The 26742-nt window shown below is 37.3% G+C and overlaps 1 long non-coding RNA gene across 1 annotated transcript in view; it reads right to left on the bottom strand.

Moving 5' to 3' along the window:
* Positions 1-449: 449 nt before the first annotated feature.
* LOC130453641 (uncharacterized) overlaps positions 450-26742 on the bottom strand; it is a 40209-nt gene continuing 13916 nt past the window's right edge. The window contains exon 2 of the long non-coding RNA XR_008911086.1: positions 450-1219. This is a non-coding gene — a long non-coding RNA (uncharacterized LOC130453641). The remainder of the gene's footprint in view (positions 1220-26742) is intronic.

The following is a 26742-nucleotide window of genomic DNA, read 5'->3' as shown; positions in this document are numbered from 1 at the left end:
AAAATAGACTCTGAAACCAAAACCTTTAGGAGAGATGTAAGCTTCTATCCTGAGGAAGTGAAATCATGTGGTAAAATCATGATTTTAATGGTATTTTAAAAAATTTGAATTGCTTTATAAAATCCTCTATTCCTTACAAAAACTGTGAGGTAGTTTTTTTTTTTTTTAATATAGTAAAATTCATAGGATTACAAAGAAAATCAAATTTATTTAAATACTACTATCAATTTTGTTCAGTTCTTGGAAATTAGGATAATAACTCTTACTAATGAGAATGTGGGGTGCCTATGAGCATCTTGTTGGTAAGGAGATAGCTACTGATTGGATTATGGGAACTAGAACATCTTCTACCCTAAGATAATTCCATTGAAGTACAGACTCTTGCTATAGATGCTGCCTTCTTTGCACTGACTGATAGAGATAAATGAGAATTAGTCATTAGCCACTAATTCATTTTGCATTTTCTTTATTCAGAGGCAAACTAGAATAAAACAGATCAAATCTTTGTTCTAGGGTTTGAAGGAGTGGCAATAACTGCCTTAGAGCAGTTTGAGTTATAAGAGCTCTAAGGCTAAAGAGGAGAGATCCTAGAGAGTCAACTGCCCCTCCCCAAGACATGTCAGCAAACAGGATTACCTTATATGTTGTTATTAAACATTGTAGATAAATTAGACAAGTCCAGAGCCACACCACTAAAGAGGGTAGTTAATCAACAATGTTGCTAGGCTCCAATTTCTGTTGTAGAAGAAGTAATTCCATGATTTCCCTTAGCAGCATGAACTCACAAATTAGCCGTCAAGCCAGAGAAAGCAGATTTCTTGGGCAGCACATGAGGCTTTGGGGTTGCTTTACAAGTAAAAGTAATTTCTAAGTTTGAGAGTTCAAGGATATTCAAGAAAGAGAGGAGGGGCTTTCCTAAGCAGGCTTGCTTCTCAGAGAAAGATGAAGATTATCCACGTGGTCCCCTACAACTGCAATAAAATTGAAGGATATCTGTGATTTGGGGAAGGAAGTAATGAAACTGGACCTTATGACCCCATTCCAACTTCTTATTCCACTGAATGATGTGTACAGTACAAGTCTGATGGGAAAGGAATGCTGCTTGTTCAGAACTTCTATTAAATAGTTTCTTTCAAGGTCTTTGTGGGCTTGTGAGTATTTGGATGCTTTACGTATTTTCTGTATCTCCTTATGAACTCCTGTGAATACTCTGCATTTTCTGAGGAAGGAGAAAGAAGGAATAAGTATTTATAGAGTGCCTACTATGTGTCAGGAACTATGATAAGCCCCCTCTTTCCCCAGCCCCTCCCCTTATAAATATTATCTCATTAGATCCTCACAATCCTGGAAGGTAAGTGCTATTATTATAACCATTTTCTAATTGGGGAAACTGAGGCAAACAGAGGGTTTTTTTTTGTTTATTTCTTTGTTTTAAAGTGACTTGCCCAGGATCATTTATCAAGTGTCTAAGGCTGTATGTGACTCAAGCCTTCCTGACTCCAGATCTAACACTTCACCTACTGCACTAATTGACTTCATGCTTTAGGATTAAATTAAAGCTATACCATATGCAGTTGAGATTTGTCATCATTATTGTTTTTATGGGAGCTGGGATCTCCATTTTATGTCAATTAAGAGAAACAGATAAGAACTATATATAATCATGCTATATTTCATGATTATAAACTTTCAATTTATAATTAAGTGGAAAGGTAGATAGAAGTCCTAGAGTGAGAAGAATTATCTTCCTGAGTTCAAATATGACCTCAGACACTAGCTTTGTTACCCTGAGCAAGTCACTTAACCTCATTTGCCTTGGTTTCTTCATCTGTAAAATGAGTCAGGGAAGAAAATAGCAAACCACTTCAGCATTCTTGCCAAGAAAACTCCAAATGAGATACAAAAATCTCAGATACAACTGAAACTACAAAATTAAATGCATGAATATAATGAGCCAAAGAGAAAAACTGATGTTCTCAGGTCAGTTCCCAAAATCAAATTTGGTGAGAGTCTAGACAGTGGCTTTAGAGGTTACTTGCTTATTTTGTGTTCCTATGTTTAAGTACTTTTCCCTTCTTCCCCATTCTTAGAATGGAATTTAAGCTTCTTGTGGACAAAGACATCATCGTTTTGGCTTTGTATTCCTAACAGTTCGCAAAGTATCTAGCACCTTATAACTATTTAATAAATGCTTGAATTGAGTCTAATCACAGAATCTCAAACTTTAAAGGAAATAAATGGTTACATCACCCTGCCAAAAATTGAACTAGAATAGGAATCCTTCCCATCCCTAACATATAGGCATATAATTTTGACTTCCCACCTCCCCTTTCAATTATATTTTATTTTTTTAAATACTTACTTTCCATCTTAAACTCAATACTGTGTATTGGTTCCAAGGCAGAAGAGTGGTAAGGGTTAAATGATTTGTCCAGGGTCGCCTAGCCGAGAAGTGTCTGAGACCAGATTGAAACCTAGGACCTCCTATCTCTAAGCCTGACTCTCACTCCACTAAGCCACCTAACCTTTCATTTATATTTTAAAGGAAGAAATTGAAGCCCCAAATTGCCTATGTTCATTCAGTAGAAGGGCTGAGATTCCAATCCAGGTGCGAAAGGATGAGAGCAAAGTAAGACTATAATTCCAAATACCATTCTCTATGCCCTCCTAATCTTAAGGCAGGCAATGAGGCTTGTCTCAAATTGCAATCTATAATACACATATAACCCAGATTGAATTATTAGTCAGCTCCACAGGGAGGAAGGGAAACAGGGAGAAAGAAAATTTAAATTGTATAAATTTAGAAAACCCATGTAAAATTTGTTATTAAAATATATTTTTAATAATAAAATATCAAAATGCAATCTTAGTTCTACCTCCTAGTCATATAGCACTAGTTGATTGGCCATAGTTCCCCAAATCTAAATTTGGAAGGCAAGGAGGAATCAAGATAAATGACATGGTAAAGAAGGCAGGAAGGCAGAAATTCAGGAAGGACTTAAGTGCCTTATTATGTTTCCGGAACTGTCCTAAGTACTTTACAAATATTATCACATTTGATTCTAACAACAACTCTGGGATACTAAATAATTGCTAAAAGTGAAGAGAACAAAGAGTTCACAAATTTTTAATCTGAAGATAGCTTTCTGTGGCCACTTAGCAGATCTCTTAATCTTACTACCCTCATCCAAAGAGTTCAGAAAATCACAAATTTTTTTAAAGTTAACTTTGCCTAGTCCCAAGCAGGGATCACCTTAGATCTGTATCATATGAATTTCAGACACAATTCTCTGACTAATCTTGAATTGATATAAGATAACAGCTAGAACTCGGAAAATATCTTAGATTGAAGACTTCTAATCTTGTTGCTAATTACAACCCATACTTCCCCTCTTGACTTTCAAGCCTTGTGAGAAGGAAGTTTTCATCATCAAAACTATCCCTGTAGCCACTGTCCAGAAAAACCACCAAATAAAGCCTAGTAATCCCAGAATTCCCTCTCTGCTCCTCCCCCATCTATGCTCCTTCTCCCTCCTCCCTTAATCTTATTCTATAAAGGCTTACTTCTATGTAAGGTGTCCAGGTTTCCTCATCCTCAGACCAATAATAGATCAAGGAAGGGGAAAATAGACTATTTTCTTGAAAGGTAATCCTTTAAACTGTACTAAATGGAGCAATTTTGGATAAGTCATTTCTAATCATTTGCATGAAGGTTTTATTAACATGTTTGGGAAAAATAAACAAAGAATCTATTAAAAGCCCTCCCCAACATAGACAATATAACAACTGATCTTGTTCAATTATACATATTTATTATAAGGATTTTGTTTTTCCCTCTCCTATGAGTTCAGAGATCAGAATAATGAGAATAATAATATCAAATAAGTGTTCATTGCTTGAAAAAAATAAAAAAGACTGCTGGGTAATGTGAACATCAAGACAGAGGAATAGAAAGTTGTTTTGTTTTGTTTTGTTTTTCTGATTTCTAAGACTTCTCAAGCAAACCATTCCAAAACAGAATTCATGAATGAAAGATGAAGAAATTTCAACTGCCTCCATGATATTGGACATCTAGAATCCAAAAGAAGGTGAACAAAGCAAAACCCAAACCAATCAACAGATCAGACAGCATTCCTCCTCCATCTCCCACATTATTTGCAGAGCAGCTACACTAGTAGACCCAAGAACACAACACAGGTTTACAACAAAACTTACCTCCAAACATGGTGGACCCTCTACCCCATTTTTGGTGCCAAAGGATACCATGGTTCCAAGCTATAGAAATTTTCCTACAACAAATATCCCAGTGCCCATAGCCCATAAGGAGCAAAAGTCAGCTAGGGAACACAACCCTGTAGCACCAGGACTGCAAAACTCTTAACTGTGGCACTGGAACCAATAATCCCATAATTCTAGCATATACTAGATCCAAAACAACGACCCTACAACACTGGTAGTCAGTGCCAGGTCATACAATTCTGTAGTAATAGTGCTACAATGTTCCAAACTGCTAGGACTGGACCAAAGAACTAAGGAATAGGAGTATAACAGAACACCAGGACAAGACAATATGGGGGAAGTAATGGGAAAGAGGAAGTGGGAACTATGAAACAATTAAAGAACATAGCATCTAGAGGCAGAGTCCAGATGGCAGCCTAGAGGCAGTGAAAGTTCAGACGTCTGAAAACCCTTCCTTACCAATTACAAACTAAACACTCCTAGGGGACTGAAAATCAAATCTAACAACAAGACAGAACCAAGGAACACTCCTGATGGACTCAATTAAAAAGGTACATCCCCAAAATCCAGAATTCAAGAACACTCAGGTTTAAGGCGAAGGAAGAAGGAAGGTCCCGGGACCCCTTCCCAACCTAGAGCCCTAAGCCCTAAGCCCTAAGCAGGAGCTGGAACTTCTGGGTGGGAAAAGGTGCTGGTGTGGAGGGAGTATCTTTTGGGCAAAGCTGTGCCAGGCTCAGAGTGTCGAACACAGGTGGTAGGGAAGCAATTAAAGAAGAAGCACAGAGCACAGAGTGGGCAGCCTAGTTGCAGCAGTGAAGACACTCCATATGGCCCCCCTTCGCTTTGGCTTCAGGGTGCATCCAGCTAAAACCAGCTGGACTTAATCCCATCAAAGCCTTTAGAGGGCAGGGAAGCTCAAGCTCCAACAACCCTTCCACTGTAAAAATTGACATTTAGGGGAGACTGAGGCAGGAAGAAATTAGTTTCTCTCTGCAAGGAGTATTATATTTTTATGAGGTTTATTGAAGATTAAGGATTAAAGAAAATACAGGATAAGAAAGCACGTGTCTAGGCCCAGGGGCCTAGACGACCTCACCTACATTATGAAAAGAGCCATGTCTGCTTCAAAATGGAAGTCCAAAGGAGGCCGAGCCTATTCACAACCAGGTTTAAATACCTCATCTCACTCTCAGCCCAGGTGAGAATTTAGTGATATTACAAAGCATTCTGGGGAAGTGGAGCAAGGAATTCTGGAGATTGAAGTCCTGTATTCAAGTCTATTTTTTACAACCCTCAGCCAGAGGACTCAGTGCTGTCTTATGTAAAGGTTCCACCAACACAGCCTCCTTCAGCAGAAAGAGGCCTCTCCAGAACTAATCTCTCCAGAAGCGAGGAAGGGAAGGCCAGCTACTCACTCACCCAAAGGAGAAGATCCAGGAGCAGTCCAAGAGTCAAGGTCTCAAGTCAAAGCCAAGGTCCAAGTCCAAAGCCACCTCCAAGAGGCAAATCACCAGCTGAAGCTCCAAGCTGGGATAGCGAGTGAATGAGGAATGTCTCTGTCTGGGGGGGGGGGCACACCAGGGTCCTTGGGATCTAAAGACTGCTAGGAAATGACCTCTCAGGGTGGTTCCATGGGAGAATCCTGCGCTGAGCACAGGGGAGGCCAAGTTGAACATAGGGGCTGTGCTAAAAGATTTTCTGACAAAGGTACAAGGGTGAAGGCTGAAATAAAAGCCCAAAACCACACAAAAAAATGGGAGGAACAAGAGCACAGAAAACTGCTCGGAGTAAAGAAAGTGTAAATATGAGCAAACAACAGAAAAAGAAACAAGAGATTTCAATTGCCAGCTTCTATACAGGCAAAGAACAAAGAGCAAATGGAACAGAGAAGGATTAGGGAACACCAAGCCAAAAAACAGAATACCCAGTAAATTGGACACAGGCTCTGGAATAACTCAAAATACAATTCAAAACACAATTAAGAGAGGCTTGAAGACAACTGGAAAAAGAACTTAAAAAGTAAGATAAGTCATCTGGAAACAGAGGCACTTGAACTAAAATAAGAAAATAGTGTCTTGAAAGCCAAAATTAACCAACTTGAAAATGAGATAAGGGAGATAAAAGATGAGGCAAAGAAGATGAAAGATGACCTCAAAAGAAAATCAGACCAGGAGAAGGATGACCAAAAAGTCAGGGATGAAATCCAATCTTTAAAATCCAGAATACAACCACTAGAAACAAGCTACTTCACAAGGCAGCAGGACACTATAAAACAAAATCAAAAAATGAAAAAAATGAGGAAAATATGAAGCACCTCATTCACAAAATGGAAGATTTAGAAAACTGTTCCAGGAGAGACAACTTAGGAATAGTTGGTCTACCAGAAGACCATGACAAAAGGAAAAGCCTAGACATCATATTACAGGAAATGATCCAAGAACACAGCCCTGAAATTCTAGAACAAGAGGGAAAGGTGGAGATTGAAAGAATCCACAGACCACCTCCTGTACTTAATCCCCAACTGACAACACCTACAAATGTTATAGTCAAATTCTAGAACTATCAGACCAACGAAAACATACTACAAGCAGCTAAGAAAAAGTCATTCAGATACCATAGAACCACAGTGAGGATAACACAGGATCTAGATGCATCTACACTGAAGGACCGAAAGGCATGGAATTCCAGAAAGCAAGGGAACTAGGTCTACAACAACAAAAAAAATCAACTACCCAGCAAAACTGACTATATTTTTACAGAGAGAAGTATGGTCATTTCACAAAATAGAAGAATTGCAAGCATTTGTAAAGAAAAGACCAGACCTGAACAAAAAATTTGATGCCCAAACACAGAATTCAAGAGAATCATCAAAGGGCTATTAAGAAAGATGAAGAAAAGAAAAATAAAACTTTTTTAAGAGACTCAATAAGTTAAAATTATATTTATACACACACACACTGCTAGGAAAATTGGAAGATAGTATGGGAAAAATCAGGTTTGGATCAACATCTCACACCCAACACCAAGATAAACTCAGAATGGGTGAATGACCTAAATATAAAGAAGGAAACTATAAGCATTTTAGGTGAGCACAGAATAGTATACATGTCACATCTTTGGGAAAGGAAAGACTTTCAAACCATGTAGGAACTAGAAAAAATCATAAAATGTAAAATCAATAATTTTGATTACATTAAATTAAAAAGCTTTTGTACAAACAAAATCAATGCAATCAAAATTAGAAGGGAAGCAACCAATTGGGAAACAATCTTCATTACAAAAACCTCTGACAAAGGTCTAATTACTCAAATTTATAAAGAGATAAACCAATTGTACAAAAAATCAAGCCATTCTCCAATTAATAAAGGGGCAAAGGGCATGAATAGGCAATTTTCAGTTAAAGAAGTCAAAACTATTAATAAGCACATGAAAAAAGTATTCTAAATCTCTGATAATCAGAGAGATGCAAATCAAAACAACTCTGAGGTACCACCTTGCACCTAGCAGATTGACTAACATTAACTAAGCAAAGGAAAGTAATGAATGCTGGAGGGGATGAGGCAAAATTGGGACATTAATGCATTGCTAGTGGAGTTGTGAATTGATCCAACAATTCTGGAGGGCAATTTGGAACTATTCCCAAAGGGAACTAAAAGACTGCCTGACCTTTGATCCAGCCATAGCACTGCTGAGTTTGTACTCCAAAGAGATAGTAAGGAAAAAGACTTTTACAAGAATATTCATAGCTGCGCTCTTTGTGGTGGAAAAAATTGGAAAATGTGGGGATGCCCTTTAATTGGGGAATGGCTGAACAAATTGTGGTATATGTTGGTGATGGAATACTATTGTGCTAAAAGGAATAGTAAAGTGGAAGAATTCCATGCAGACTGGAACAACCTCCAGGAAGTGATGCAGAGTGAAAGGAGCAGAACCAGGAGAACATTGTACACAGAGACTGATACTCTGTGGTAAAATCAAATGTAAGGGACTTTTCCTTTTATGGCAATGCAGTGATCCTGAACAACTTGGAGGGATCTAGGAGAAAAAAAAACCCAATCCACATTCAGAGGAAAATCTGTGGGAGTAGAAACACAGAAGGAAAACAACTGCTTGAATACATGGGTCAAGGGGATATGTTTGGGGATGTAGACTCTAAATGAACATCCTAATGCAAACAGCAACAAAGTGGAAATAAGTTTTGATGAAAGACACAAGTAATACTCAGTTAACTTGCTTGGGTGGGGGGAGTACAGGGAGGGAAATAATATGATTCTTGTAACCAAGGAATAATATTCTAAATTGACTAAATGAATTAATGTAAATGAAAAAAAAAGAACTTAGTATCTAGTAGGAGTGAATTCTAACCATTCAATAGTGAGCTAGGAAAGAAACCTAAACTGGTGAAACAATGAATTGTTCAAGACAGAAACAGGCTGAGACACTGAGATCCAGTACTCATGGAAAGCCCCCACAATCAGAAAGAAGAGAGTCGAAAAGTGAGTGGTAGAGAAATTAAGGGGGATTAAAATGAACAAAGACTTCAGGAAGAGGGAAATTCAAGAACCTCAAAAATAAACAGATAAATCAATATGAAGAACAGTAACAATAGAAAAGAAATATGACTTCCAGCTCTAGTAAAGAAGTTTAAACATCTATGAATAAATATTGAAAAAATCATCCAATATTTAATGAGACAGCAGATCTTGTAGAATTTGAAAAGAATATGGAATTATAACTGTTTTTGAGTAGTCTAGAAGAATAATGAAAGAAGAATTTATGCTACACTGGGTTAAATGGATCATGGTTGCAATTAGGGACAAGAAATACATAGATATTCTTGCTAAGTTAAAAACAGTATGTGGCTGGCAGCCAACTATGCCTTGGTTGAATTTTCACACATCCTGCTACTTTGACCATATGCTGCCCATTTCAGTCCACTCCCACTTTAATCAGTTTCATTCAAAAGCATATAAAAAGATATAAGAACATAGCCTGAGCACAGACAAATCTGCTGCATGCTATTAAAAGATGCTATTGTAGAGGTAAGTAAATCTTTTAAATCTCCTAATAAAACTTAGATTGATCACACTAGTTTTGTGTTTCTCGGATATTAAAAAGGAAATGAGGAGAACCCCTGGGATGATGGTTTAAGGTTAGTTGTGCTGGTGAACTACCCCCCCCCCCAAGGCTTTTCCCTCCCTGTCTGGGCAGAGAGCTGATGGCTACCCTCTGTCCCCTGTCATATATGATGATGGAATAGTTAAGCAGAGGACTTTACCAGATTTGGGCACACCAGAGGAATGGAGGATAACTGGTGATTAGGAAGTTTTGCAAAACCTAATCTTTCTGGGAGTCTCACTCTGATAAAATCCCTTGCTGGAGGAAGACCAATGGCAGATCAATCAGGACTGGTTTTGCTAAATTCTCTTAGAGATCTTCCTCCCAGACCAACCTCCACCCACTAACCTTTTTCCCCCTTGTTTAAAGATCTAACTGTTACCATATAAATAAACAGTATTTTGGGGGTGGGGGTGGGAGATAGGATAGCTATTATACAATTAGGGAAGAGGTAAAACAGGAGTTCCTCAAGTTAAAACACAGATGATGATGAAGGGTCATTCCTGGCTTAGGCCATCAGCTGAAAGGACCAGTTTGTAAACTTTCTCTCTCTTCTTGATCTTCTATGTGGGCTACCCTAATCTAATGTTAAAGAATCATCAACTGTTTGTAGGGAATCTTTCTTCGGGACCAACTTAGCCCACCCTCCAGGGCAAAATTCTCTCAGGTGGCTGACAACCCAGTCAGTCCACAAGGTCTTGTGATAGAAGAGAAATAATGAATAATTTATAGTCTAAATGGGCAATGGATTTGATTCTAAATCTTCAGGATATGAAGGGTTATCAATCCAGAGATAGGAAAGGTGTTATGGGGGTTCAGGTGTATACCCTGGGGTTAGGGAAGGATACCTTTTTCAAGAATACAAGACTCCAAAAGTTAGCTCAAAAACAAAAAGGGAAATTTATTAATTTAGAAGGTAATGTTGAGAATGGCCAGGAGGATAGCAAGGTGGAACAGCAAGATAGGGAGCAGTTCCTTGGGAGGACAGCATGAATGGAAAGGCTGTTCCCCCAGACAACATCAGTTCTGGGGATTTTATACTTTCTACAACAGAGTGTTAGTCACCCAGGCATGAGGTGGGGTGATCTTACTGGGGTCTGCCTGGGGACATAAAGATTCCTTAGTTTTAGGGAACAAACAGATGTCTGATAGGATAGAGATATGGCCTTGAGGTGCATCTTTCTGTCCATCTTAAATCTAGAGGATGATCAAAGGTAGACAGTCATCTCAGGACCCTGGGGTTTGGGGGGTCATTGGGTGTTTTTAGGCTCAGAGTCATGAGGATGGAAGGGAGCAAGGGAGTTTCACTGATAATAGTTTGCCTGAGTTTCTGGGGGTACAATGCCCATGCCAAAGGGACCTCTTTTCAGGTCAGGGTTCAAAATTGAATTCTCATCCTTTGGTAAATTTCCCAGCAGCTTCCATTCCCAACATTACAAGTGCCCTTTGCTGTCACTCTTGCTTCTTGCAGTGTTCCATTTCCACTCTGTGTTAAAATCTCCTCTTACAGTATTCTAATAATATTGTTGTCACAAGCAGATACAATCTGGTGTTTTGGTGACTGGTTCTGCAACAGAGCAAAAATGATAGGCAGTATAGAAAAACTGGTATATGTAAAGATGAGCTTCGCAAAGAAACAAAAGAGAGAACAATTTATTGGAAATGCAAGTACACAGAAGTAAAGGACAATCTAGAAGAAGAAAAGCAAAAAATAGTAATGCTAAAAGAGAATATGCTTAAAATGTAAGCAAAACATTGATCTCAAAGACTAGATCTATAGATATTCTAAAGATCATAGAATCTCTCAGAAGAACGTGACAGAATAAAAATTCTTAATAACATAATGGGGGAAATTATAGGAGAGATCTGTCCAGAACTTCTGAATATAGAAAATGAAATATCAATGAAAAAATTCACAAATCACCTTAGAAGAAAAAAAATACTAAGACTGCCAAAGTCAAGATACATAGTACTTAAATTTGACAATTCAATTCAGAAACAACAAATTCTGCAAGCCCTCTAGATAACATCCTTCAAATACAAAGGAAAGAACATTTGAACAGGAGAGTATTTTGTGCCTAATATCAATAACAGTAGGGAATGCAATAATTTGTCCTAAATAACAATGGAGCTCAGGATCCAGTCCAGGGTACTTACTATGCAAACCTTATCTTAATCATATGTGAAAAAGAATAATTTCAATAACAAAGAGGCACAACACTTTTAGAAGGAAAACCAGAACTGAAGAGATTATTTGCTTTTCTAACAATCCAAACAACATTAAACACAAATAAATGCAATTGACTTGGATAGCAACAGCCAACAGAACAGAGTGATAACAGAGAGACCAGGAAGACACTTATTTCTCTCTCTCTCTCTCTCTCTCTCTCTCTCTCTCTCTCTCTCTCTCTCTCTCTCTCTCTCTCTCTCTCTCTCTCTCTCTCTCTCATCATTTCAGGTACTTTTATTAGATTTCATTTAGAAGACTGTAATTAAGTTCAGTGAAACAGGGCAGTTATTACATGCTGTGTTCAGTGAAACAAGGATAAAAGGAGGATATGTGAGAGAGGTAAAAGGGAAAAGGCAGATGGAGCATTATAGACAGAACCTAGTGACAGTCTACCTACAGGTTAATCAAAGTTTGTAGGAGTGGAAGACAGCTATATCACTGTCATGACCATTGTACCCCCAGAAACTCAGACAAACTATCTCAGACAAATTATCCCTTACACCCTCTGACTCCCAACCCAAAACATCTGACCTTGAGAGGATTATCCTCCTTTGATTGTCCCATTGATCCAAATCATGGGAACCACCCCCATGCCTTCAGGGAAAACTCCTCCCCAGCCCCTTGCCCTAGAGTCAAGTCTTCATTGAATATAAAAACCCCAGAACTGAAGCATTCTGGTCGCTGTCTTGCTTGACCAAAATGCAACATTACTAATAAATCACTCTTTACTTTTAAGCTAAATTGGAGTGTTGCATTCTTGCAAAAGGTATCCTTCCCAAACCCCAGGGGTACACATCTACACCCCACAATATTTTGGCTCCCAACATTTCTGGCTCTCCTGAAAGCAATTCCTATACCCCATATCATCCACAAGGACACTGCTTCTCAGGAGCCTTTTCTTTGACTCCTGAAACCCCCTTCTTTTGGGTGATATCTTTGTGGGACCTCTTTCGTGCTCTCTCCCATCAGCCCCAGATATCAGTCTGGCTGCTGGATTTGGGGTCTATCAGCTTCCCTTTCTGATATTGGAAAATGTTCTGGTGTGTGGGAAGTCTCACCTCAATGTTAAACTGAGTGCTCTTTGTCTGGCAACCTCTGTGGACACACAGTTGTTGACCCTCCAGTGTGGAATTGACCATTTCGCATCTACATGGGACAGAGACAGAGCATACCTCGAGATTCCCCTTTGGGGTGTATATTTAAAAACTGGGAAAAATTGTTTCTAAACAGCTTGAAGAAAAAGTAACTTAATTTCTTTTTGTAATATTGACTGGTCATGTTACACCTTTGATAAGCAAGAGGCATGGCCTATCCATGGCACCCCAAAATTGTAATGCCATCCTCTACTTACAATTGAAAAAAATTTCTTTTTCAGCCTGAGTGAAAATTCAGTTGGGTTTTTTTTTTTGTTTGTTTTTGTTTTTCTCATTTTGCATAGCTGAGCAACATCAAGGTAAAAAAATGAGGAAATTGGCTTTTGATACCCTAAATTCCAACACCAAGTGACAATTGGATTTTTAAATGTCTTACACTTTTAAAACTAAGGTTTTTTTCAACTTGTAGAACAAACTATTAATTATCTTCTGTTTTGAGGTAAACAGGGATAGGTAAGAAGACCTGATAAATCTCCTTTCCTTGTCTGCTAGCCAAAAGGAAGTAATGCTTAAATCTGTCTATTAGAGTTATTTATTGGAATTTTATTTCAAAATTGTGATCACGTATTTATGTGGATTTAGAAAATAACATCCTAATTTTAATGTTGTCAGACAGACAGTATAGAAGAGCCATTGATCAGTTTTGTAAAAGAGGGTTTTCTTTGCAGTATAGGCTCAAGAAGACTGTGTTCCATCCTTATCTATCTTTCCATCATAAGAGGTTTAAAGAAAAAAATGGGTTTAAGTGTTTAAACTTTCCAAAAAATGGGTTTTTGTTTAAAATTATCAAATGGTTTTCATCTCAATGGTTTTCACCCAGCGTTTTAAAATTGGACTAACTTTATTATTACATTTAACTTCTTGGTCTTGAAAATAGGTAATCAGCCTGCTTGTCAAAAGGCTTGCTTTAAGGTTTACAGTCTTTAAAAGGTTTCAAATCTCTAAATTTAAAATAGATCCTGTAATGCTAAATGCTTTCTGAAAAATGTTTTTTGAAATGTTATGTGAATTGCTGCTAAAATATGTATTTCAAGTATGTGTGGATGTAAACAAAAACTTCTTATAAACCGGACTGTACCATAGATTTTGTTCAATACTCAGTGGTTACCTCAGTTTACCAATTTGTTCTATAAACTGAAATTTATAATGGATGAGCCCTATGCTAAAGATGGTTCAATGATGTAATCCTTTAAATCAGAATTCTTTTGGGTTACCAATTAGCAATTGAAGTGATACCAATGGAATGTTTGTTTGAGAGAGAGAAGATGAAAGAGATAGATGTTCTGTTCTCATAATTGGGTCTTTAACTTAGGGATAATTTTTAGAATTGATGTATGTGGAAAATCACAAATAATTCTGGAATTTCTCTGAAAATTCCTTAGAGGCGATTCCTGACTGATCTTGTCTTAGTTCCATCACATGGCCTAAGGCCAGGATTTGATCTAGCCCCAATTTTTATTTACTGTAGAGTTAATGAATGCAACATTCCTGCTCAGATTTTGTGACTAAATTGTGATAAATTAATTATTGCCAAAATATGTAAGAATGATTGCTATAATGTAGACTCTTAGGCTTTAAGGGATCCTTAGAGAGGGCAAACGGTCAGAAAAGCTTGTTTGAGGGTATGGAAATTTGTTTCTGGACTGCTGATAAGTAGAATTTCTCTGAGCTGTAATGGGTGAGACTTGTCCTTTAAGGAAAAAGAAGGCTTCTGGGATCTAATGGTGACAAAGTACACAAAGGACAGAGAACATCCTGGGTTGGTTACAGAGGCATATTCTGGGGTCACCTGGGAATGGACCTCTTCTGACCATCTAGACTTGAGTGAAACAATAATGGCATGAGCCAGTGACAGCCTTGGTTTGTACATGAAGCCACTCACTGTGTCCTTTGTGACATGAGGAAATATTTTCCCTGTCTGCTTTTCCTTTGTGACAAATTCCTATAATCAGCACCTAATGCAAATTGTAAAATTAAAGTTTTCATTTCCCCAAACAACCCATTAGGTTAATAATTGAAAATTCTCAAATTGTTAGGGAACATACTTTGAGAAGTAGGTGGAGTTTATTAATTGATGGCTTGTATTTGTAGCCTTAATTTACCACAGTTGAAGTTTGGATCTTGAGCTTGGAAATACAGTTCAAAGCTTTCTTGAATTTTCTCCAGAATCTGGAGTAAAGAAATTCATCTGTAAAATATTGTTACTCAAGTGTTTATAGATGTTATAGTTAACGTGTACTTTGCAAAAGGAAATTCTTTAACAGAAACATCACATACCAACTCTTCAAACAACTCAGGAATCCAATTTTCTAAAGGGATATATTCTTGTCAGAAGATGATTTCTGAAGATGGAGCCTGTTGGCTAAGATACCCAAATGCAAATGCTTAATATCAATTTCTATTGTACTAATTTTCTCTGTTTAATCTGTTTCTCTACTTTTTGCCCCAGTCTTGGTTTCTACACTTCTGCCTTAGGGACTGATTCTCCCCTTGTGACCTGTCTGCCAATCAGGGGAAGCAGTCACTGGACATATAATTCTCTGATTGAACTTGGGAAAGCAGTAGTAAAAGTAGGTCCCTATGACTGTTGGGTTTATATGAAGCACCCCCAAAGTGGAGAGAACCCCAGGCCTCTAGCCCAAAGTCTCAATGCCTCTGAGGTATACCTAAGACCTGAGGCTTTAAGGATATTTGCAACCACTCCAGTTTTGGCTACTCCCCTGTGAGATGTGTGGACCTTGTATTTGTAACCTTGTCATCTCTCTAGTTGCTTCTAGGGTAAAAGCACTCATGGGAGTCACACAGATGCTAAGGCAACTTCTGCAACCATCCTAGCCTGAAGCCCTGGACAGTTGCCTACAGTCAATATCTCTCTCTCCTAATGATATGCAAGGACAACTATATGCCCATTCTCAGCTCTAAAGAAGTCACAAAATACTGAGACTTTTGCCCCTTTTCCCTTACATATTTGGAGAGGGGGGAGATGACATGGACATTTTACCCTCAGTAACTCAGGCAAACTATTATCAGGGAAACTCCCTTGTTCCCTTACATCCTCATGACTCTGAGCCTAAAAACATCCAATGGCCCCTCTAGGGTCCTGAGATGATTGTCCTCCTTTGATCGTCCTCTAGATTTAAGAGGAACAGAGAAATACAGCTCCAGGCTACACCTCAATCCTATCAGGCTACATCTCAAGATATATGTTTGTTATGGAATATTTATGCCTCCAGGCAGGCCCCAGTCAGATGACCACCCCACCCCACCAAATGCCTGAGTGACTAACACTCTAAGTCCACACCATGACATAGCATCTGTTGAAAAGAGTATAAAATCCCCAGAACTGATGTCATCTGGAGGACAGCTTTTCCATCCATGCTGTCCTCATAGGGGAACAGCTTTTCCATTCATGCTGTCCTCCAAAAGAACTGCTCCCCATCTTGCTGTTCCACCTTGCTCTCCTCCTGGCCATTCTCAATATTACTTCATAAATTAATAAATTTCTCTTTTGTTTTTAAGCTAAGTTTTGGAGTCTTTCATTCTTACAAAAGGCATACTTCCTGAACCCAAAGGGGTGCACCTTCTTCCCCCCACAACATTACACCATAGGAAGGTACTTTGAAAAGGAGTGGAGTAGGAGGATCAAGAGAAGTATTTGATTTGCCAGGATCAAATAAAGGGCTACCAGTGAGGAGAAAGTGACTTTTGTGGTCTCAGAAAGAGAAGAATCTTTAGGAGAGTGAAGGAGGATGGAGAGATTGATAAGAGGAGAAAAGAAAAAGGTCTTACTTTGGTGGTAGGAGCAGGTATTCCAGGGATCAGTACTCTTATGGGTGAGGAGAGATGATTCATGAAGGAAAATAGAAACCTTATACATTAGAATGTGTCTAAAAAGGATCTGGCCCCTGAAAAGTCTACCCTTTCTGTATTGAAGGGCAAAGGACTTAGAATCTCTGGTGGCAACTAGTACCTGGAGAAATAGGAGAACATGGCCATGAAAGGAAAATTTTGAGATAAATGTGGGAGGAAGGGAAAGCTAATCAGGGGAGGCCACAAATCATGGTGGGCTAGATAATCAGGGACAACAGGGATGGGACATATAATGGAGCAGTGTCCTCTCTGGCACTTGTAATAATTGGCACTGTTCTGGGAACAATGTGTAATGGGACAAGGAGCTCCATGGGACAAGTCCTACAATAGAGCAGCAGAAAGCACCTAGAGGGCTTAGAATGGATATCTTAGCTTTGATTAGATGGGGAATACAGAGAAAAGAGAAAGCAGATAATTCTATGGGTCATGAATCAGAAAATGAGGTTCTACATTAGAAAGAGGATATATAATAAAGAGAGTAAGAGAAATATTTGTTGGAAAGGAATACAAAAATTAAAATTTAAAAATAATGAGTAACTGAAGGAAAGAAGAATGAACATCTATTGAACCAAGAAAAAGAGAGGGAGGGAAGAAAATTATCTAGCCAGATAAAAGAATGAGAAAACAGGAACCAATAAATAAAACTTCAAAGGCCAAGAGAAAACAAACAAGAGGAGATAAAGAATGAGGGAAAGAGAGTCAGTGGGAACAGTATAGCCTGAAGAAAAAAAATGCTTAAAACAAGTGAAGGATCACAATACTATATTAATAACAAAAGAAAGGGAGAAAATTCTAGTTTGAAAAAAATCTCAATATGAGTCAGATGAAGGAAAATATGAACCTTACCATAACTTTAAAAGTGGATGCATTAACCAATTCAATAAAAAAAATGATAGGTTGAATAAGAAAGCAAAACCCTCCAACCTTTTGCTTACAAATAACATTTTAAAAACAGACATGCCAAAAAATCTAGGATTTGAGTATATGGGGAGGAATTTACAATGAATAAAAAAGAGTTAACAATAATTCCATCTTATAAAACAAAAACATTTAAAAAGTAGAAAGGAATAATGAGGAAACTATATTTTATTGAAAGGAATCATAAACAAAAGAATGTCAGTAATAAATATATTATAGCAAAGCTCCAAATGTCTTATATAAATTCAAAAAGGAAAACATCTGAATTTCATGAAGACAGAGGCAGAACATTATAGTGAAAGGAAACTTTGATATTCCTCAATCAGTTTTGCTTAAGTTTAACAGAAAGATATACAAAAGGGAAACTAGGGGATGTAATAAATTGCTGGAAAAACTAGCGTTAAAAATATTATGATATCTCCAAAAATGGAATAGCAAAAGAATATACACACATGTACATATATATTTCTCTGCACTACATACATTATAAAAATTGACCATATAGTAGGACATAGCAATATTGTGAACAAATAGAAAAGTAATGAAACAATATCTAAATTGTTGCTCATTCTAAGTAATTCATATAACACTATGCATCAATCACCACCTGCCTTTTTGACAAGTTTCATAAAAATTACTTTTACCCTAATCTTTGCATCGTCTTGCTCTGGCCATTGTTTTTGTTTGTACATCACAGATATTATGCCCATTAATTAAGTTTATTTCCCTCCATCCTATTCTTTTACATTTTTCCTTATCTTCATTTCTCACCCCATCTTTATAAAGAAAGTGAGAATTGTGAGAAAGGAGTGCATTCTAGGTCTGGTGCAATCTGATTCTTCTTCCCTGTTCCTTTTCTCCTTTCCTCACCCAAAAGCCCAATAACAGGTTCTTACTTTTCTTTTCTTTTAAACATTTCTCCCAAATCCAAGTTTCTTAGCATTTGTATTTTTTGTGATATATCTCTCCTTTAATTTTACCCTCTCTCTTATTCCTCCCTCTACTTTTTCTTAATTCCCTCTTATTTCTTTGTTGAGTGAAATATATTTCTGTATTCAACTGCATGTATGTTTCCCCCTCCTTTGACTAGTTCTCATGAGAGTGAGATTCAAGTACTGTCCCTTTCCCCCACCATATCTTTCTATTTTGGGTAGTCTTCTTATACATCATTAAGATGTGAGATAATTTTCACATCTCTTCCTTTCTCTCCTAGAGTTTGACTCCAGTCCCTTTCCATTTTTCTTTTAAAGTAATAAAACATAGCAAAATCACTCCCAGGCTTTTTGTCATTTTTTTTGCCTCTCTGACTCCTAATAATGTTAGGATTCTAAAGAGACCTATGTATCATATCCCCATATTACAATGTAAACAATTTATCTTTGTTTAGTCCCTTATAATTGATCATTTGTGCCTTTCTATTGATTTTTCTCTTTATTACTGTTTGTATTTCAAAGTTTTTATTCTTTTCACCAACTATGCTTGGAAGTCCCACATTTTATTAAAGCTCCATTTTCTCCCCCCACCTATAAAATAATACAAAGTTGTGCTAGGTACTTTATTCATAAATACATATGTGTGTATATATATATATATGTATATATATATATATCTTAAATATGTATCATTGACCTTCTGGAATATTATATTACAATTTTTCTGCTACTTTATAGTGGTAGCTTCTATATTTTGTATAATCTTGACTGTGGCTCTTTGGTACTTGAATTCTTTCTTTCTAGCTGCTTGCATTATCTTTTCTTAGATTTCTTTGGATTTGGGCTATACTATTTTGAGACTTCTCATTTTGGAGTATCTTTCAGGAGGCAGTCAGTGGATTCTTTCTATTTCTATTCTGCCCTTCCCCCAACTCTAATTCTAAGACAATGTTCTTTAATTTTCTAAAACATTTTTAAAACTTTCAAAAATATTTATTAATTATTAATAAATAATAAATAATTATTGATAAGTTTATTAATATTAATACTTTATTAATGTTTATTGAATATTAAAACTATTTAGTAATCACCACTACAAACAACAAAAATTTAACTAAATAATGAATAAAAATTATGTGCAAATCCACAAACTCTACATTTTTTATAATTTGTTTTAAATATGTAAATTATATGTTTGTTCTTATAAACATCCTCTGCTTTTGAGTTCCCTTTGGGTTTGTTTTACTTGGATACTTTTTTCCTCTTGATTTTATAGCTTTTTTTTATGTAATCATGGTATGTATTGTTCCTATTCTCTTTTCTTCTCTCTTAATCTCTTGATATAATTCCTGTATTTTCTTTGTTTCCAATATCTGTCATTTCTTTCTTTTTTTTCTTTTTCTTTTAAACCATTACCTTCCATCTTGGAGTCAATACTGTGTATTGGTTCCAAGGCAGAAGAGTGGTAAGGTAAGGCTAGGCAATGGGGGTCAAGTGACTTGTCCAGGGTCACACAGCTGGGAAGTGTCTGAGGCCAGATTTGAACCTAGGACTTCCAGTGTCTAGGTCTGGCTCTGTGATAATTAAAATGTTTGGGAACAAGGGAAATATATATATATCAATTATGACTGCTGAAATATGTTTTCTACTGTGTCTTGGTTTTATATAAATATAAGATGGTCGCCAGGGAATATATTCCCAATTTATGAATATGCCCAAGCCAACTGGGTTTTATAGAGAAATTTAATTTATAATACACTGATTAATCAATAGAAAAAGAGAGAAAGTAAGAAAGGAATAAGAATGAATAAATCAGTCAGTTGGTTTTATCACTCACCCAAGATCTCTCTAGGTAAGGCTTCTCATGCCAACCTCAGGCTCCACCTTCAAGAGAGCCTCCTTTCAAGAAATGTTTCCAGAGAATTCTCCTCCTTCAGAGCCAGCCTTCTCTCCTGGTCCTTCAACAGAGCAACCTCCTCAGTCCTCCTTCAGAGCCACCTCACTCAGAGCAAAACCTCCCACCTCTCTCCTCAGACCCCACTATCTTTAAGGAAACCATCCAAGTTCCCTCCCCCTCAGTTCTCACATCTACCAATCACTGTCCATGTCTCCCCTGTGCCAATGGTGGCTCTAGCTTAACCCAGGACCGCCCAGAGGTCTGCCCCTTTGCACATGTCTGTTAAAGGTCATATTCTCAAATAATTAAATCCTGATCTTTGCTGCAGCCCTTCCTAAATCCTGTTTCTCTGAGTAGGGTGGAGATTGTAAGTTCCAAGACCTGGTTCTGTCATTCCAAGTATCTCTATTGTATCAATTCTAAAATCAATCATGACTCAAAGAACTTCCTGTTCTATGCTTAAGCATAGGTCAAAGCCCTTTCCATTGTTTAGCAAAAGGTTTCTGTCCTAAAGTAGTCTTAAGTAGGGAGGAGAAGGACCCTCCCATGCCAAGGGTTTTCACATTCCAATAGAGTTCTTACTATCAGTAGGAAATTTTTCAAGTATGAAATTCCCCAATGGGGAAATTTCCAACATTCATAAGTCTAAGAAATTTTAAGGTTTACAGCTCTCAATCCACTGAGCTACCCAGCTGCCCCCATCTGTCATTTCTAATAAAATACATTACATTTAAATATCACAATCTCTTTGTCCATTTCTCCCATTCATTGCATTTGTGTTATTTCCAGTTATTTTGTTATAACAAAGTATCCATACATTTTTTTATGCATACATAGTTTTTTACCCTCTCAATAATGCCCTTAGTGCCTAAGCTTAGTAATGAAATATCTAGGTCAATGAATATGAACAGCTTTACAGTTCTGAATTCATATGTCTATCTTGTTTTCTAAAAAAAAATCACAACTGTTCTAGGAACATAATATTAGTCCTGTTTACCCTTGATACTATCAACACTTAATTTAATCATTTTAGCCTGTCTGCTTCTCAGTTAACATCTATTACCAGGACCATATTTTAGTAGATCAATCCTTAGGCAGCAGAGACAACCTGTTGCCACAGCTATACTCTATTCAAAATAAGTCTTTCCAACCTAGTCATACCAGATAGAACTTTTGTATTAGTGACACAACCTCTCAGGAATAAGGATTACTTCCATAGTATGACTGATATTGAAGTAAGACTTTTGTAAAATATTTATATATTGTTGTCCCACCAAAAACTATGTTAGGATTATTTCTATACTCAGGCTTAGACCTGCTACCAACCTCATTCAGATGTGACAGAACTCATTTAATTTTAAAATATGATTATTATGAAGATTTCTTAAAATATGATGTCCAGGATCTGTCTCTGTCGCTGTCCCCCCCCCAAAAAAAAACCCCTATCTCCCTTCTCCTCATTCTTCTTCCCCTCCTTCCTTCTTTTTTCTCCTCCTTCTCCCTATCTTCCTCTCCCTCTTTCAATGCCTCTTGTAAGGATTTTAAAATAGTCTAATAATCTAAAACTCATTCCACCCCAATCTGTTTTCAAGATCAGTTGTTTTTAGTATGAAATACTTTACATTTTCCTCTATAGTTCATTCTTATGTCTTGTTGCTTCATGTTGTTATTAACCTATTTAATTCATTCTAATTTTCAGAGTTTGTTACTTACTGAAGATTTTGTACTAAACTGTTTATTTTCTTTCCAATTATTTATTTTATGACTCTCATTTCTTTTTTCTTTTTCCCCACTAGAACTTTTATTTATTTTTAAAATTTTAAATACTTTAGACAGTGCTTTATTAAGCTTTTCCAAGAATTCTAGTTGAATTTATGTACAAACTGTGTTTTATTCTCGAGACTTAGTTTGTAGAGGTTTATGAATCATTCTCTTCCAGATTTGTGTCTTAAATGACACTGTTATCATCATATCTCTTTTTGGTGAGAACCTTTATTGTTGCTGATTTTTCCAGCCTAATTTTTTACTTTAGACTTTATGTTAGGATTAGAATCTGTACACTTTGGGGGAAAATTTTGCTGAGCTTGTAACCTCTTGGGTTCAGCCACTGCTTTCTTGGGGTTTTGAATGTTTATTATGTTATTCCAGGCCCTCAGGGACAACTCAGGCTGGAAACCTACAGGTTTTCCATAGTTAGAAGGTAGTGTAATCCTGGGCAAAGCCAATCACTAACCACTAACCACCTGGCCTGATCTCTGCAACTTCTTGAACTGGGTCTGGGTATGAACAGCACTTCTGTGGACTTGCCGTTGTTTAACATTCCAATATACTGTAGCTGGACTTTAGCCAATTGGACAGCTTGGTTGGTTCAGAATGACAGAACTATAGGTCTCCCTACTTACAGTAGGATTCCTGCCTTTGTTATTCTTTTTCAGACTTCAGACTGGGCTAGAAATAGAACTGAGACACTGCTATATTCTCGGGGTCAGAGCCACCCAGCTATTCTTTGCTTCTAAATTTCTTCCTTCTTAATATATAGCCTAAAATATATGACCACTCTTTGCCCTGGGCTGCCACTCTTGGAGACAGGCACCTTCTTCAGTTCATTTTTGATCTGTGACCTGGAATTGGGTAGCAAATGACAGCTCCCAGTTGGTATTTATTCCTTCTCTTTCCACAAGCCAGACCCCTCTGGGTTGCCATTGGTCCTCTTCTTTCTCTGTTCATGTTCCCAGACTAGTTCTTGCACTAGAATGTTCCACACAGAAACGCCTGGCTATTCCCTGACCCCATTGTATCTATAGACTTCTCCATCTAATTCCTGATACTGACCTGAACTAGTAAACTGAGATGCTGTGTTTTTTTTTTTTAAACTGGATTTTTCTGTCAGGAGTCAGTCTGGTGAGTTTTATAGATCTTTACAGAAGAATTGTGAGGAAGAGTTCTGTTGAACTTCTTGCTACTCTACCATCTTGGCTCTTCATCCACCTACCACTTTTATGTTGAGGACATCATCCTTTTCCACTCCCAGGTTCAGAAACTTAAAATTATGTTTGACTCTTTACTATCTCTTACCCCATACATGTATAATCATCTAGGTACCAAATCATGTCATTTCTATCTCCACAACATTTCTTGGATACATCCCTTTCTCTCTATGCACACAGCCACCACAGTAGTTCATTAATTTTCCTCTAGAGTATTGCAGTAGCCTCCTAATTGGTCTCTCTGTCTCAAGTCTCTTCCTGTTCCAATACATCCTCCAGATAGCTGCCAAAGTTGTTTTCTTAAAATGCAGGTGCAATTGTATCATTCTCCTATTGAATAGTCTCCAGTAGTTCCATATTACCTCCAGGATAAAATACAAGCTCCTCATTTTGGCATTCAAAACTTTTCATAGCATGTTCTCAAACTACCTTTCCATCTTTATTATGCAATATTCCTGTTCCCTCAACTTACAGGGCAATCAAAGTTCTTGTTGTTCTGTGTCCACATAAGATATTCTATCTGTCATGTGTGAAGATTAAATTAACTCTCCCCTGCCTATTTTTAGATTTAATCACCAGAAGCATACACACCCCACTTACATTTGAGTGGGGGAGGTCTGTGACTCACATGTGATTGGGTGATGAATCAGAATCTACTGACTGTCCCCTAGGCAATCCTAAGCAAAGCTTTAGCTGTAATTGGTACACATAAAATGTAAGGAAGTCACAGGAAGTGATGAAAAGAAATGGTCTTTAAAAATGCCAAGAACTTCCACATGGTAGTTTTAAGGAAAGTAGAAATAGTCAGAGATCCTTAGTCAGAGCTCCTCCAAAGTCAAGCTGAAGACGAAAGACTGAAAAGACTCTTCACAGGAAGCACAGCTAAACTTTTGTTTAGGAGTGCCCAGGGGGCAGTCAGTCGATTGTGATTTATCATCCAATCACGTGTGAGTCACAGATCTCCCCCACTCAAGTGTAAGTGGGATGTATACACTTCTGGTGATTAAATTTAAAAATGGGCAGAGGAGTTAATTTAATCTTCACAACCCCACCCCTGTGATCATTTGGGAGACTAGTCTTTTCAATTGATCATTTGACATAATCGTCTTATACCCCTAAAAATTTTCTTACTAGATAAGAGGGAAATAGAAGAGAGAGAGCAAAATCAATGTTTGACAAAAAGTCAATTAGGGGGCGGTCCCCTTTGGCATAAAAATGTACATTCAAAATAAATGTTCAATCAAACTTCAGTTCAATTGATTGTACCCAAAAGTTCATTCTGGATCTTCTTGATGTAGATTTCTGCAGACATCTTTCTCCAAACAGTTCATTCTCTGAATTCAAGGAGTTAGCAAGATCTTTTCCTGAAATTTTTCTCAAACAAAATTTTAAATCTCAGATTTTTACGAAAATACAATACACATGCAATGCTTTTGTAATGGATGCCACCATGCCTGGAATACACCCCTACCTCTTAGAATCTTTTATTTCCTTCACCTTCTAAATGAAGCCTTTCTTAAACTCTTTGATTCTTCCCTTCAAAAAAATATTTTTTAAGCATTTTGTGTTTACTCTGTATATATCTGCATATATGTTCATCCTGTCTTCTCCATTAGAATATAATCTCCTTAAGAGCAAATATTGTTTCATTTTTGTCTTGTTACTCCCAGGACTGGACACAATGCCTGGCATGGGGTAGATGCTTAATAAATGTTTCTTGTTAAGTCTGCATAAAAATGATAGTTAATCCCATGAAAAGATAAAATCACAGAAAAAGAGGATATAGAGAAACAGGAAGGTCAAGGACGGGGATTTAGAGAAACACATAATTAAAGCAAGATCTAGATGATAACTGAGCAAAAGAAGAGGAGAAGAAGCAGACACATAAACAAGAAGAGAGAAAAAAAGTAATATTTTAAAAAAAAACAATGAAAAGGGATTATTAGTAGGCATATACTCACCTAGCCTAGTTCAGGCCAGCCTAATGATGCAATTTGGGAATGGGATATAATGCAACACTAGAGTATTACAATATGCAATTAAAACAACTTTACTTAAAATAAGTTTTAAAAGGAAACAATTCCTACTTTATAAAATGAGTTTTCAGCCCTGCACTTAGCACAACAACGGCAATGACAATGTTATTTCAGAACAGAGTACCCTCAGGGCACTGGAAATTATTATTACTTTAAACCTAAAGCAACGAAGGGTCTTTTTATTTACCTACTCCCCCTGGACCAGCTAAGGTCTTAGTACAGTGATGGGGAACCTTTTAGAGACCATGTGCTGTGCCCCACTCCACCCCCAGATTGTGTGCCATCCCCCCTTCCTCCTCCTCTGCCTTACCCCAGATTGGGGAGGGAAAAAAGGAGAGTGGCCTGAGCACTCTGCTGAGGGGAGGGAGTAATCACTTCCATTCAGCATCTGGGCAGAGAAGTGGGGAGACACAGTGGAGAGGGGGAAGAGAGCAACTCCATCAGATTCCTTCTGCTTTTCTAAAAACTTTGGTGGGAAATAGCTTGCATACTCATAGAGATGTCTCTGTGTGCTATTTTTGGCACATGTGCCAAAATTTCTCCATCATGGTACTAGGATGACCTCCTTGCATCCTTAAATGGAAACCATCTCCAGCTTATATAAAATAGATTCTATTCTGACTTACAGCTTATAAAGTGCTTGAGCATACATGATCTCATTTGAGCCTGACAACAATCCTTTGAAATAAATACCACAAGTGTTTTTCTCCTCACTTTATAGTTGAGGAAACTGAAGCTCAGAGAGTTTAAGCTGCTTGCCCATGAACACTCATCCAACAAACACAAGAATAGATATTTTAAATGATTTTAAGCTCCAGTTCCAGTATTGCATCCACTAGAACTCACTACTTTTGAAGAAAGAAGTCTATCTTGGAAAGAACTACATAGAATAATAAAGAGTGAAATACATAGGAACAAAAGATTATATACAGTAGAGATTGAATACATGAAGAATAATGTGTGAATATCACCTTCAGAGAATGAACTGAAAAGAAGCATGAAAGATATCATCTATAAAGACTAGCTGTTTGCCAGATAATGCCATCTATGATGTGGAGGGGAGAGAAGGACTGAGATTGTAAATAAATTATATTAATAAAAAAATAAAGAGGGCCAGCAGTGCTCTTAAGAGTAAACTTTGAAATTCTAGTGATTTGCTCTAGCAATTTGAGAAGCATTCTCTATTCAGGATCAGATTTCCTTCTCACTAATAAGAAACTTGTACTGCAGCCTTCAGGTCACATCTAGTACAATTCCAGACATACATAACTATTCATAAAGCCAAATAAGTATTTAGATAAAGGGAAGGATAAAAGGTTCAAGCACAGGCCTGCCAAAACTTGACAATGATACATGTATTC

Source organism: Monodelphis domestica, chromosome 4 (genome assembly GCF_027887165.1).
Source record: "Monodelphis domestica isolate mMonDom1 chromosome 4, mMonDom1.pri, whole genome shotgun sequence".
In the NCBI taxonomy this organism is placed as follows: Eukaryota; Metazoa; Chordata; class Mammalia; order Didelphimorphia; family Didelphidae; genus Monodelphis; species Monodelphis domestica.
The sequence above is the reverse complement of the archived record's forward strand: the minus strand, read 5'-3'. Positions and strand labels throughout refer to the sequence as shown.